This window comes from Chiloscyllium plagiosum, chromosome 2, assembly GCF_004010195.1.
Source record: "Chiloscyllium plagiosum isolate BGI_BamShark_2017 chromosome 2, ASM401019v2, whole genome shotgun sequence".
Lineage (NCBI taxonomy): Eukaryota > Metazoa > Chordata > Chondrichthyes > Orectolobiformes > Hemiscylliidae > Chiloscyllium > Chiloscyllium plagiosum.
In genome coordinates this window covers 76,954,755-76,969,425 of record NC_057711.1, presented here as the reverse complement: position 1 = coordinate 76,969,425, position 14,671 = coordinate 76,954,755, and the positions used below count along the sequence as shown (strand labels likewise).

Below are 14,671 nucleotides of genomic sequence, written 5' to 3'. Positions count from 1 at the left end.
TTTGCCAAAGCTATCTCATGTTCCCTTTTTGCCTTCCTGATTTCCCTCTTAAGTATACTCCTACTGCCTTTATACTCTTCTAAGGATTCACTTGATCTATCCTGTCTATACCATACATATGCTTCCTTCTTTTTCTTAACCAAACCCTCAATTTCTTTAGTCATCCAGCATTGTAAGTAATCTAATCTAATATTACATTCCTTATACCTACCAGCCTTTCCTTTCAGACGAACAGGAATATACTTTCTCTGGATTCTTGTTATCTAATTTCTGAAGGCTTCCCATTTTCCAGCCGTCCCTTTACCTGTGAACATCTGCCTCCAATCAGCTTTCGGAAGTTCTTGCCTAAAACCGTCAAAATTGGCCTTTCTCCAATTTAGATCTGGTCTATCCTTTTCCATCACTATTTTAAATCTAATAGAATTATGGTCACTGGCCCCAAAGTGCTCCCTCACTGACACCTCAGTCACCTGCCCTGCCTTATTTCCCAAGAGTAGGTCAAGTTTTGCACCTTCTCTAGTAGGTACAGCCACATACTGAATCAGAACATTTTCTTGTACACATTTAACAAATTCTTCAACGTAAATTAGAACACAGATGTTGGTCAGGATTCCAGGATGAAACTGGAACATAAGCAGAACAATCTTGTTCAGTGAAACTTGCAAATAGCACATTGCACATTGCATCTTTTTGCAAATGTTTTTATTATCCTATTTCAGAGATAATATCAAAAGACAAGATGCATACAGTTTAGCTGCAACTTATTTTGTACAATATAAATTCAACAGGAGAAACAAATTAAAACTGATAAAATACAATGGTCTAAACTTTTAGTAAACCCAAAAACAGGCACAGGATTTGTGAGGTGTTATTAGCCCATGCACATTCAAAATAATGCAGGCAACATTTAAAATTCACGCTCATAATGGTCAGTACAATGTAATCAGCATTACTGATTAACATCACTTAACACTTACGTTGCAGGGGATTCATTTCTTTATTAGTTGTCAACAGGATGTGTTCGTCCATGACTACACTAGTATTTATTGACTATCCTTAAATGTCCTTGAGAAGGTAGTTATGGACCACCTTCTTGAAATTTGTAGCCAATGAGAGTTGAGAATAACCACTTTGTTGTTAGGAATGGAGTTCCAGAATTTTGACCCAGTGACAGTAAAGGAAAAAGTAATATAGTTCCAAGTTGGGATGGTGTGTGACTTGAAGCCAATCTTATAAGTGGCAGCAATACTCGCATGCTCATGCAGCCCTTGTCCTTCCTGGTTGTGTAGGTTACAGGTTTGGAAGGTGCTGTTGGAGTAGTCTTGGTTAGTCACCTTGTAGCTGGTATACAATGCTTCCACAGTTTGGTGATTGTGGAAGTACCACATGCATAAGATGGTGGATGGGTGTCAATGGCATTGGTACCTTTGTTCTGGATAGTTTTGAACTTCTTGAATGTTATTGAAGCTGCATTCATCCAGGCCATTGGACAGTATTCCATTACACTCCTGAATGTGCCTTGTAGATGGTGGACAAGATCTGAGGAACCAAGAGGTAACTTACTCACCGTGGAATGCCAAGCTTCTGACCTGGTCTTGTAGCCACAGAATTTATAGCTGATCCAGTGGGATAGAGTATACGATTTCAAATCATGATGCTTGATGCTGTTTATGCAACGTGTAACCAGGATTGCTTGTGAGACCCGAGCACTAAGGGGTGTGCTGATACTAATGAGCAAGTGAGATTATCACAGAATAAATTCAAAAATTAAAGAAACTTTCCTGTCACTGTTGGTATAGAGTAATATTAGAAATCAACCTTTCCAGTTCAAGCCAAACTGCTATGCCTGTGGGAAAATCGGGCATATCCAAACAGCATGCAGGAATCATAGAATCCCTACAGAGTGGAAGCAGGACATTCAGCCCATCGAAGCCACACCAACCCTCCAAAGAGCATCCCACCCAGATCCCCCCTCCGCCCGCACCGTCTCACGTACCCTATCCCTGTAAACCTACAGCATTTACCTTGACATCCTTGGACACAATGGGCAATTTAGCATGGCCAAACCCCCTAACCTGCACTAATCTTTGGACTGTGGGGAAAAAACTGGAGGACCCAGAAGAAACCCATGCAGACACTAGTAGAATGTGCAAATTCCACACAGACGGTTGCCTGAGGTGGAATCCAACCCCGTGTCCTTGGCACTGTGGGGCAACAGTGCTAACCACTAACCATGTGCCAGTCCCAGTAGTGGAGTAGAGGAAGTAGTAATGCTCCAGTTATGTATCAGGTCAAGGCTATGTTAGATCTAAAACTAATTCAATCATCTTAGAGTCCTCAAAGAAGAATTCAAACAAAGTATGAAGACATTTTCAATATTATGTTATAAAGGGAGAAAATCAAATCAAATATACAAAAAAAATCAGATCTTTGTCTCAGCATGATTGTGTACATGTATCATAAAATAAACCAAGGAAGAGATAATCAGAGACATGATTAAAAGTATAAGCTATTCATAAGAAAATGGGATTGTTGTATATTGTAAGAGCTTAACATTTTGTTATACCACCTTCTCTGTTAGATATGGAAATAGAAGCTGATATTATTGAGCAGAAGGTCAGAGTGCCAGCAAAAACATGGACGACGAGAGTTATTGGGCTGGAGATGTAAGTCCAGTGTCCACAGTAGAAATAAAGTCAGAGGTTTGCATTTTATTTTCATTGTTGATAGCACTGCAGCTGTGACTGCAAGGAGAGAAAGAAATCTGAGATGGTGCAGATTAAGCTTATCTCCTTTGGTATTCAAGAGTCAGTATTCTGCAACTGTTTATAGATAAACTGTTCAAGGAACTTGAGCAGCGCACAGCTATTGCTGCAATGAAAACAGTAACAAGAATTATTTTGGTATCCAAAGGTAGATAGGCATATTGACATATTGGTGAAAAGTTATCTCTCTGAAGGAGAAATGATCCAAGCAGGATTCCTTTCATTTCATAATCAAACCCAAGAAATAGTGGAATGTGTACGTGTTGATTTCTTTGAATTGAAATATTTTAGGCAATAGACAGCATTTAGGCAATAAATGTATCCATGTTCAATATGACAGGTACTAACACAACTGAAAGTTTGAGTAGTTGATTCACAACTTACGTTTTGCCAAAAGAGTTTGAAAAATGTCTAAGCATCTGCTCCCAGGAGGACCAGTTCCAAAACCGTACAACCCAGATGGCCTCCTTCTTCAAGGACCGCAATTTCCCGCCAGACGTAGTCGACGATGCCCTCCACTGCATCTCTTCCACTTCCTGCTCCTCCGCCCTTGAGCCCCGCCCCTCCAACCGCCACCAGGACAGAACCCCACTGGTCCTCACCTACCACCCCACCAACCTCCATGTACAGCGCATCATCCGCCGTCACTTCCGCCACCTCCAAACAGACCCCAGCACCAAGGATATATTCCCCTCCCCTCCCCTATCAGCCTTCCGTAGAGACCACTCCCTCCGCGACTCCCTTGTCAGACCCACACCCCCCACCGACCCAACCTCCACCCCCGGCACCTTCCCTTGCAACCGCAGGAGGTGCAACACTTGCGCAGTACTTACGAGGCACATATTTATATGTACAGAAACAGACACATACCACCACGTGAGGCCAGGGTGTTGCCATCGTATGAGAAGCTAAGACAGGAGGTGTCACTGCCAGGAGCATGTGCCTGTCGATTATGAAACTTCGTATGAACCTATGGTATGAATGAACAAAGATTAACAGAACATAATAATCTTCTTCCTGACCTCTCCGCCCCCACCCCACTCCGGCCTATCACCCTCACCTTGACCTCCCTCCACCTATCGCAATTCCAACGCCCCTCCCCCAAGTCCCTCCTCCCTACCTTTTATCTTCGCCTGCTGGACACACTTTCCTCATTCCTGAAGAAGGGCTTATGCCCGAAACGTCGATTCTCCTGTTCCTTGGATGCTGCCTGACCTGCTGCGCTTTTCCAGCAACACATTTTAAGCAAGAATTAAGTCAAACACTGAAAAACCACCATATCACCTAAATCCAACAAGTGTGGGAGAAAGAGAGGACTACAGGTGCTAGAGATCAGGCAGCTTCCGAGGGGCAGGAGAATCGACGTTTCGAGCATAACCTCTTCATCATTCCTAATGTAATATCGACTCTCCTGCTCCTCGGATGCTGCCTGACCAGCTGAGCTTTTCGAGCACCAACTTTTTGACACCAAGTGTACAGATCTTGAAGGTGTTTTGCAGAACCATTTGATAATAACAAACTTGGCAGTAACTCCCATGTTTCTCTTTGAAGTAGGCTAGACAATTTTCTGTTCTTTGTACAGAGTAACCCACATCTTGCAAGTTATTTACTTTGTCTTACTGTTTCAACACCCACCTAAGACATGAGTCACTCCTCTGCCAACGTTTAGAGGGATACTGTTCAAGGAACCTCAAGAACACATGTATAGTTCCTAGTCCATGTCACATAGGTCCACCCACAGTGGTGTTAGGCAGGGAGTGCCACGAGTTTGTCAAATCAACAAACAACAGTATAGGTTCCAATTTAAAGCATTATGTAACAAGCAGAAGATTAATCTTTTTGATGTTTTTGTTGTTCTAGGATGTAAGAGTGCAGGTTTTGAAAGAGTCTTTGCAAGTTCTGTTAGTTTATCTTGCATATAGAGTCATACAGCATGGAAATAGTCCCTTTGGCCCAATACATCCATTCAAAGTTTGGGAGAAGATTTGTAGCTAGGGTGCTCGTTGTTATGGTTCTGTTCGCCGAGCTGGGAATTTGTGTTGCAGACGTTTCGTCTCCTGTCTAGGTGACATCCTCCGGCATTTGTAGTGATTTGTATCTGCCGCTTCCGGTTGTCAGTTCCAGCTGTCCGCTGCAATGGCCGGTATATTGGGTCCAGGTCGATGTGCTTATTGATTGAGTCTGTGGATGAGTGCCATGCCTCTGGGAATTCCCTGGCTGTTCTCTGTTTGGCTTGTCCTATAATATTAGTGTTGTCCCAGTCGAACTCATGTTGCTTGTCATCTGAGTGTGTGGCTACTAAGGATAGCTGGTCGCGTCGTTTTGTGGCTAGTTGGTGTTCATAGATGCGGATCGTTAGCTGTCTTCCTGTTTGTCGTATGTAGTGTTTTGTGCAGTCCTTGCATGGGATTTTGTACACTACATTGTAATCATTAAAAACACAGAAATAGAGAACACACACCGGATCATCAACGCCACACTCACAGGAATCCGATTCACGAGAGACAACCAACTCCCATTCCTAGACGTGATGGTACAGAGAACACTGAATGGAGAATTCACCACAAAGGTATACAGGAAAGCCACACACACAGACCAAGTCCTGAACTACGAAAGCAACCAACCCAACACACACACAGAAAGTTGCATCAAGACACTGTTCAAAAGGGCCACAACACACTGCAGTACACCAGAACTGCAAAAAGAGGAAGAAGAACACCTGTACAATGTATTTGCCAAAAATGGATACCCGAGCAACAGATGCCTAAGGGAAAGACAACAGAATGAGGACATGCCACAACCCAAGGACTAGCCACACTACCATACATCAAAAACATTTCTGAACTGACAGCCAGACTACTGCGACCACTAGGATTCATAACAGTATACAAACCAACAGCCACTCTCAGACAACAACTCACCCGGACGAAGGACCCAATACCCAGCATGAGCAAAACCAATATAGTGTACAAAATCCCATGCAAGGACTACATAGGACAAACAGGAAGACAGCTAACGATCCGCATCCATGAACACCAACTTGCCACGAAACAACATGACCAGCTATCCTTAGTATCAAATGACGAGCAACATGAGTTCGACTGGGACAACACTAATATTATAGGACAAGCCAAACAGAGAACAGCCAGGGAATTCCTAGAGACATGGCACTTATCCACAGATTCAATCAATAAGCACATCGACCTAGACCCAATATACCGGCCACTGCAGCGGACAGCTGGAACTGACAACCGGAAGCGGCAGATACAAATCACTCTAAATGCCAGAGGAAACATCACAGAAGCGCTTCATAGGAGGCTCCCAAGTACCGAGGATGTCACCTAGACGGGGGACGAAACGTCTGCAACACAAATTCCCAGCTCGGCGAACAGAACCACACCAATACATCCATGTTGACCAGGCATTCTAAACTGAATGAGTCTTATTTGCCTGCATTTGGCCAACATTCCTCTTAACCTCTCCTATACATGTACCTGTAAACATCTTTTAAATGTTTTAATTGTACTCGCCTCTACCACTTCCTCTGGAAGATTGTTCTACATACACATCACCCTCTGTGAAAAGTTTGCCCGTCATGTCCTTTTTAAATCTTTTCCTTTTCACCTTAATTCTATAAATCTGTACCCTGGAGGTAAGACCTTAGCTATTCACGTTATCTATTTCCCTCATGATTTTATAAACGTCTATAATGCCACCCTTCAGCCTTCTAGGCTGCTAGGCAAAAAAAAGGTCCCAGTCTATAGTACACACTGTTGCCCCTATGTGCTTTGGAGCATTCAAATTAGGAGCAAATGTCGGCTTCTTGACTGATCTGATTGTGGCCTCCATTCTGCACTCCTAAATACTCCCATACTCCTTAACTCTCTGGTCAATCAAGGATCCATCTACCTCAGCCTCAGAAATGTTCAGTGAACATGCCTGCAGTGCACTCTGGGGAAACAAAGTCCACAGATCCCCAAAGACCTTCAGTCAGAACAATGATCCCCTCATCTTGTGTTAAATGAGAAACCACTTATTTTTAAATCATGTCCTTTAGATTTAATCTCTTCCACAAAGAAAAATATCTTCTCAACATTTGCCTTGTTAATTCCCTACATGATCTAGTATATGTTTCAATTAGATCACCTTTAATTCTTCTAAACTCAAATGGATACAGGCCAACACGTCCAACTTTTCCTCTTAAGATAATCCTCTTATTCCAGAAATAATTCAAGTGATACTTTTTAAGAACTGTTTGTAATACTATTATGCTCTTTCTCAAGTACTGTAGGGAGACCAAAACTGTACACAGTTCTCCAGATATGGTTTCAGCAGCATCCATTGTAACAAAATGGATTTATTTTCTCTTTACAATAAACAATTTAATTTGCCATTCAAATGCTGATAGTGAAGAGCATGAATGTTTATGGTGATGGATACAAAGTTAGTCAAGCGTTCTACTTTTTCCTGATGGTGTCGATCACGTTGAGATTCATTTGCATTACCTTCATCTGGACAAGTGGGGAGTACGTCACCTGAATTGTGCCTTGTAAATGGCAAATGTGCGAATGGCAAATTCACCTCAGGTGGTGAATTCTTCGATGTGATGTTTTTAGCCTGCTCTGATATTTGCAGTATGTAAATGGCTGCAGTTATGTTTCTGTTCAATGGTGAGCCTGCTTTGTTGATGATGATGGATTCAGTGATTGTAATACCGTTGAATTTCAAGAGGCAATAATTGGCTTCATTCTGGTAGACATGATCAGTGCTTGGCTCACGTGGTATAAGAGTCATTTGTAGCTGTTCAGTCATAGAATCCCTACAGCGTGGAAGTAGGCCATTTGGCCCGTTGAGTTTACACTGACCCACTGAAGAGCATCCCACCCAGACCCACCCTTCTTCCCTAACTTTGTAACCCTGCATTCCCCATGGCTAGTCCACCTAGCCTGCACACCCTTGAACACTATGGGCAATTTAGAATGGCCAAATGACCCAAGCTGCACAATTTTGAACAAAGGGGGAACTGGATCATCCAGAGGAAACCCATGCAGGCACAGGGAAAATGAAGTAAATAAATCAAATCAAAAGGAAGTTCCTCTCCAAGCAGGCCCCTGCTTTAAGTATGTCTAACACAGTAAAGAGTAAACCAGTCAGTCTGGGCCTCCCTATGGCAACTTCACGCAGTCTGTGATTCCATGCTGAATTTTCTTCAGCATCGTGCTGGGTTCGGGTCCTCGCGCCCAGAGCTGTGAAAGGGGCTGTGTGGACTTTATCTTGTATTCTCTTTCCTAAAATTTCATCTTTTTTCTTTATTATATTATTGTGGAAAGAATGTTATTCTGAACTTTTTATTTCTTTATTTTTCTAATTTATTACTATGATTTTGTATTTTTGAAGGTCTGTAATGCTGGACTTTAATTTCTTTTTCCCTAATTTGTTTTCCCTAAGAATTTGTACTCAAGAATCCGTATCCAAGTCCCTTTGTATCTAAGATAATGCAGTAATGTGGTGACTTGCAAACATTTCATTGTACTCATGTGAGTATATGTAACAAAGCTAAATTCAAGTACCTGTGTATTGCAATTACAGTTTTCCCAATCAAATACCTGTGGTGTTGGTCACGTTACAGTTTTATTTCTATCGCATGCATAGCCCTTTGTGAAGGCTCTGCTTCACGGACTAGTTTTCTTTTAGGAATTTTATAAAATAAGCCCCTTAAAGCAGAGACCAGCCTTTGATAAATTCTCATCATTCTCTGATCCATCATTGAACTCAAAACTGCTCTGCTCTTCTTGAAGAGATATTGGGAAGCAGGTGATCATCTGTGTTTTGATGTGTCATCAGTCATGTGATCAGCAGTGTAAAATGGAAGATCTGTTTGGAAATGAGATGCACATAGGATGCAGAGATTAAAGTAACGAATACAATATATTTTAGTGACAAGATAGTCCACCTCTTTAAAAGGTAAGGGATTTAATAGATTTTTGTTTAATATTGGTGTTTGGATAAACAGAAGCTGAAAATATTCACATTTATTTGTTCCTACTCACAATGAACTGCAAGCAACTATCAGTGCTTTCTGCTTCTATTAAATGTAGCTACTACATCATATATTAAATACTTTTATTTTCAAAGTTCTGTTAGATTCTTTACAGATTCACAAGTAAATTGCACACTGCATTTGAAGTAGTTTGTTAAAGGTAGCTTATTTTATCTGAAACAGATGTTAATATTTTTGGTATTATGTTTGTAAAGCCGTTATGTGTGTAGCTTTATATGCTGGATTATAATAGACCACCAAGATTTAATGAGAAAGTATTGTCCTTTGCATGTAGAGTACCAACAATAGAATTCCCGATGAAGTATCTTTCTGAGAACCACTTAACTGGTATAAGTCAGTGCAGAATGACTCAAGCATATGATCACATGGATTTCAGACGTGGGCTTAGTCTAGCGTGTGAAAATAATTTCCACATCATTTTTGTTGACTGTATTATGCAGATAATTGAAGGTCAACTGTAAAAAGCAAAGCACAAAATTTTTTCTTAATGTGCTATGCGAAATTTGCAGACAATGTTTGAGTCCACTATGCAAAACGAGTTGATGTTAGGGGAGTAATATAAATATGTCACTTTACTGTTCAGTCTGTGCTTGCTGCTGGTCATGTACCAGCTGCATGGTTGTATTGTGGCCCATTGTCTAAAGCTGAAGCTTCTTTCTTCCTTTCATTCATTTAATCCTTCAAGCTGATTGGCTGCAGATAGTTTCTTTTGTGGGTGGGGAAAGAGAAAAGACCGTGTTTCGGGTAAAGTGTCATGAATTATTTGCTTTCATTTCCTGTAATTTGAATCCACTTGCTAACTTCAAAGATAGGTTTGTTGTTGGGATAAAAAGGTAACAGCAAGCATTGCGAATTTTATCTAAAATCTTGGTTCATTGTAAAGAGGAAGGTTGCCATGGGAAGTATATTTGCATGATTAACAACGACGTTTGGCACGGATCAACATTTCTCTTTAGAACTGAAAGTACTTGGAGGGGTAAGTACCTTTATGAGCATAGTTATTACGTGAGAAATATACTTCAATAACTAAACTTTATATGTTGCTACATATGTTTTTATATGTTCAATTATGCAGTTAATATTGATAACCACATTAATGGATTTCAGTTTTCAACCAAAGAATTCTAAATTTCAGAACGGAGGCAGAGCTTACACTTTTTCCTTGTTTGTGGTGCTTGTATTGAAGACGATTAGACTGCATTATCTCTGTAGGTCATGTTCATGTGTCTGGTTGATCATGGTCCAGAGTCCACAGTGAAGTAATTTTCAAAAACAAAATTTGGTTTTCTAATCTGTGGTGAAACACTGAACACAATTTCTGATGTTATGAGTTCTGGCAGTGTGAACATATAGAAACCGCACCCCTACCAAGAAGAAAGGGAAGGTCACTGAAACATTGATTTCACGTGTTTCGTTACAGCTAGTACTGTGGAGATCAATAAGCAAATCGCACACTCAGCTATGTGACAGCAGAGATTATAGTGCAGATCTAGGAGTACTGAATGATATACTTGTCTATATTTTCTAGTTTTCACTGTTTGCCTAAGTGAGTGGTATATGATGCCCACTTTATGATAACATTTAGTTAATGGTATACTCATTTGCACTTCTGGAGTTGAAAACCAAAAACACAGGAAAATTAGGTCAAGGTGAAGTCAATAAGCCATTTCTGATTGAAGTTGTAAGACTCAATGGCAGTTTTATTTTTAATCAATTTTGTAGAAATTAATATTGCCAATATCAGCAGACCAACACTTAGGCCTTTTATTATGTTTGCCTTTCCTTCATCTGTCATTTTGCCCAGTTAAAATCATCACGTTGAGGTCAGTATTAAAAATGACATAATGAGGCCTAAATATTTGCCTGCAGCTATCACAATTCTGATATCCAGGCTCAAGAAGTGGAGCTGTAAAACAGAAGTAATTAATATGGATCATCAGTAGGTTATCATAAAATGACACTTTTGTTTTTTTTTTAAATGACAAAGATCAATCTTGATGTTTTAATATCATGAAAAGTATTTTAGCTCTCCAGTTTAAACAGCTGTCACATCAAAATGTGCATAAACTGAGCTTCTACCAGGTATGTGCTTTAAAAATCTGTAAAAGATGAATAAGAAAGAGTGGATTTTTTAAAAGAATTATGCTTTTGGTGAATGATGAATAAAACTGGGTACGTACATTTCCTGGCTTGGCATTCACAGATACCTAAACTCTTGCCACCTTTTGTGGCTGGCTAATTAACCAATGACATTCAGAAGAGATCAGCGAGTTTAAAACACTCCAGCTCTGAAGTAAAGAATGAGAACTGTTTTGTACACTGGCCCCATCCTGGCTCTGACCACTTATAGAGTTAAAATGGCCCTCGATCTTTCAGTGTTGGGCTCTAGTAGAGCCCCTACCTTTTGAAGCACATGGCCTGGCATCAAGTTGCACTTGTTCTAAAGGTGTGTCATAATACATTTGAATAAGTTGATTGAAGTATCTATAGACCAGCCAAACACTGGGGCTTTTCAGTTGACAGTCATATGGAAGAAGAATATCTCAATGCTAGGACATTGCATTTTCATGATAAATGATTACCAAACCAATCTGCCAAAAGTTGTCGGAACTTTGGATAAAGTTATTTTACAAATTTTCCATGCACCTTTGATGCAGTATTATTTACTATAAATTTCAGGTGCTAGTTTTTCTAAAATCAAAGGTAAAGTCCACATGAGTACATCGTTTTCAACATTTTGACTACCGTATCTTTTGTAAATGCATACGGCGATAAGGTAATTTATATCATGATATAACTGTGCCAGAGACTCTGAACAAAGCATGGAACAGTCTGTACTAGTGACAAATGTACTAATAGAGTAACAGGACAGTATTATGTTCAGTAGTGTAAATAAGAGTTTGCAGAAACTTATCAGAGCCAGACAGCTGTTGCTCATGTGTAAGGAGAAACAATTATAGGCCGCAACCTAACAGAAAAGACTAGAATAACCATTTCTCCAATGTACAGCATAAAACCCCGGCAAGCCTCATGGCAACACAAACCAATTTTAACATTGATATAAAAATACTATCTTAACCAAATGGAAATAAATTTAATGAAAATGAACTAACCTAAGTAAACAGTACAACCTTCTCATTACGTTTTTTGACATGGAAACGGTCATCATTTTGTCTAGTGAAAGGTGTAACAATAGTGTACATTGCTAAAATAGACATGGGACTGCCAGAAATCTGCAGTGATTTGATTAGATTTGTGCCTGTAATTAAGTTTCAGTTCCCAAGACATTAAGAAAAAATGGAATTACAGAGGCAAAGTAGAGAAATGTGACTTGGAGCTGAAGACTGAGTTATGAGGAAAGGTGCAAAACTGTTCTTTAGTCATGCAAAGAGGCAATTAGAGGAACCAGACAGAAGTACATAAGATATATTAAAACCTTTGTATAAGTTGTATCCAGAAGAAGCCAAATCATTGTAGTAAGGTGGTATAAGTTAATACTGGTGGGTTGCCTTGAAACAAATATTTTCACAAAAAAAGTTTCTTCTGATAGTGGAAGGCTGAAGGTTCATTATCCTGCAGAGTTTGCTGTTTTGTTTTTGTAGATAAATAATCTAAAAAGAATGAATGGTTTTATTCTTCTAATTAAAGCAAAATATTGCTAATAAGAATTGAACTCCTGTTAACAAATGAACTAACATTTTCTCTAAATCATGTTGAATTTTTTACTCAGACTAAGAATTGATGAAAGAATTTTAAATGTGTTGACTTTTTTTTAAAAAATTAAATGTTCAGCGACACTAAACAGAATTTATAACGAGTACAAAATGCTTAGTCGTATTTCATTTTAAAATTTTGTTCAGGCTTAGAATAAGATTGACATTTACTGAGCTACTTCTATTTATATCCTATGTGCTATAATAGGCATGAGTATGATTCTAACCTGTAATATATATTAATATGCTAGCTAACATCTAGTGTGACTTCAAAATCAGATTCTAATTGTGAATGCAGTATAAGACTGACAGTTAACATGAGAAAAGAAGCAAGAAGGTGATGATGCCCTGGCCGGGAAAGAAGTGCAAAATTATGTGCAGAAGTTCTGAGATATTTCTGAAGCAAGAACATTGAAATGTATTGAAATCTATATTTACACTGTATTTAAGCTTTATATCTGTATATTTTTATATAAAAGCCTGCAGAAATATTGCAGTCATTAAGAAAATTATAGCAAACTGATTTCTGTTTGCAGTATTATTAAACTGGGGCAGGATCTTGATCCAGGTATATTGGCCGAGCTATGCTGTTCGGCATCTTATTTTCATGTTGCTGGCCTAGGGGAGGCGATGGCCTAGTGGTGTTTATCCAGAAATTTAGCTGATGTTCTGGAGACCTGACTTCAATTTTCAACACAGCAGATGGTGGAATTTGGTCAAAAGAAAGATCTGGAATTAAGAGTTTACTGATGACCATGAAACCATTACAGGTTGTCAGAAAAACCCATCTGGCTGACTGCAAGGAAGGAAGTCTGTCATCCTCACCTGCTCTGGCCTAAATGTGACTCCAGGCCCACAGCAACATGGTTGACTCTCAATTGCCCTATGAAATGGCCTAGCAAGCCACACAGTTCAAGGGCAGTTAGGGATGGGCAATAAATGCTGGCCAGCCAGCGATGCCCACATTCCACAAGTGAATATGGCAAAAGATTCCCAGTTTACTGGCACCATCACACCACCAGACTATTTTTCTGAAGTTGGAGCACAAATGCAATGTCTACCCTCCCGCAAGCAAAGGATAACCAGCGGAAATCATTTCAAGGTTAAGTAAGGCCATTGATCAGCAGTCAACTGAAATTTTCTAGTTGGCCTGCGCTCTCCTACTTTCATGGCATCAGGAGCAGGACAGCTGCCTTCAGGAGCCTACCAGTGGCAGACTGAGGTGCCAGTACTTCAAGTTGACTGTGAGGTTTTTCCCTACCTCCCTGGTCACAGCCTTAGCTACAGGCTGCCCTGAGGACTGATTCCCACTCCTCAATGATGGTTTGCTAACTCTGGTCATTTTTGTACTTTTAAAGTGCTGAAGGTGCGTCTCAGGATGGACATATTCTCTCATTTCCTACCTGCATTGATTGGCTGTCACTCCTCCTCTATTGGAAATCCTACTTTTAGTCCTCCTGCTTCAAGAGGCCACCTGCTGTCCATATTTGGAAGCACTCTTTTGCTAATAATTGCTTAGTTCAAGCAAAATCGATGTCGGATGACTATCGCAGAGACACTGATGTTGGGTTCTAGATTTAACCCCAGTTTTGTGGTCCAACTCAAACAGATCAAATCTTGTCCATTGTATAATTCGTTCAATAGGTTCTTTAACTCTTCTTATACATGTAACATTTTTATCATCAGGTTGCAACCATTTAGATGTTAAATATTCATAAGCTAATGTCACAGGCTGTCATTTATAAAGTTTTGGTTCTTATTCAGAATCACTATCAAATTGTATTTTCATAAAACGTGAAAACCACTTATACTCAAGTGAGGAATGCATAGATTATCGTTGAGATGGATGGAGTTCCTTGAAGTGTTACGTTACTTTTAATTATCAAAAATGATGTTTTATATTTAGGCCTCATTTTTTGCTAGCTTAAAGTAGGTTCCAAGTTTTGGTAAGAGTATGCTTGTTACTTGCTACCTTAAGGTAACTGTCCTGAATTTTGCTGTTGGATATTAATACAGTGTGCTTTTAAAGGAATTGGTATCAACAGAGAACTGAGCCTTTGTGTAAAAAGGCTCTCATTGCACAGTTCTTTGACTGGAAATACTATTAACCCAGGTAGCATAGTTTGAGCACC

At 39.8% G+C, this 14,671-nt stretch overlaps 1 protein-coding gene across 6 annotated transcripts in view; it reads left to right on the top strand.

Moving 5' to 3' along the window:
* The window catches only part of LOC122561080 (protein prune homolog 2-like), a 424,382-nt gene that overhangs the window by 322,619 nt on the left and 87,092 nt on the right, over nucleotides 1-14,671 (top strand). Inside the window, exon 1 of one of the 6 annotated variants that reach the window (XM_043712487.1) lies at nucleotides 8,617-8,729. The exons of 4 other annotated variants lie outside the window; for them this stretch is intronic. The gene's annotated coding sequence lies outside the window, so the exon portion shown is untranslated. Of the gene's footprint in view, nucleotides 1-8,616; nucleotides 8,730-9,565; nucleotides 9,803-14,671 lie in introns of those variants that run through there. One more of the 6 variants, XM_043712497.1, reaches the window with a different exon arrangement.